The sequence below is a fragment of the Podarcis cretensis genome (genome assembly GCF_951804945.1).
Source record: "Podarcis cretensis genome assembly, chromosome: 1".
Lineage (NCBI taxonomy): Eukaryota > Metazoa > Chordata > Lepidosauria > Squamata > Lacertidae > Podarcis > Podarcis cretensis.
Genome location: NC_137170.1, coordinates 121,587,389 through 121,588,199, shown reverse-complemented (window position 1 = coordinate 121,588,199; position 811 = coordinate 121,587,389). Strand labels below are relative to the sequence as shown.

Sequence of the window (811 nt, the reverse complement as noted above, 5' to 3'; positions counted from 1 at the left end):
GTGAGTGCTGGGGGGGGCTGGGTTGGGGGTGGTGAGGGGAGACACTTGTCTAGGGCTGTGGGGGGGGGGGGAGAAGGCCAAGGGAAGGCCTCCCGGGCGGGTGTTTGCCAGGGGGTGGCAATCCCCCACCCCTCCCCTCCATAAAATCCCCGAGGGGGCACCCCCAAAGTGGATGGGCACTGCCATTCAAATGGTGCGTGTGCGCCACGTCATGCGATCGGTTATGTGGGGTGGGTCTTTACCTGGAAAAAAACACAGAGATTCAATATTTTATTCAAGTTGGCACCCCTGGCATCTGGGAGAAAAGCGAGAGACCCTGCCTCCCTTTCACGGACAATAATAATAGTACCAGGGAGGACCGGTTGAGTGTGTGCAAAAACCTAATCCATCCTATTAAGTAACCCGGAGCAAGCATGTTTCTGCGCTCATGGGCTCTGTTTTGACTCCACAGACGAACAACAACACAATTATTATTATTATTGTTATTATTAGCTATATGCCGCTCATCGGACTGGGTTGGCCCAAGCACTCTGGGCAGCTCCCGACAAAAACATAGTAAAAACCCAACATGACATCAAACACTAAAAACTTCCCTGAAGAGGGCTGCCTTCAGGTGTCTTTTAAAAACCACATAGCTGTTTATCTGTTTGACATCTGCTGGGAGGGCGTTCCACAGGGCATATGTGCCGCGTAATCCTAGGCGTGTCTGCTCAGAAGCAAAGCCACACTGAACTAAATGGGACTTGTGTACTCTGTAAAGTGCTGCACACATTGATTGAATAATAAATAAATAAATAAATAAATTTTATTT

The 811-nt window shown here is 49.3% G+C and overlaps 1 protein-coding gene across 1 annotated transcript in view; it reads left to right on the top strand.

Moving 5' to 3' along the window:
• The window catches only part of UBR3 (ubiquitin protein ligase E3 component n-recognin 3), a 92,269-nt gene that overhangs the window by 527 nt on the left and 90,931 nt on the right, over nt 1-811 (top strand).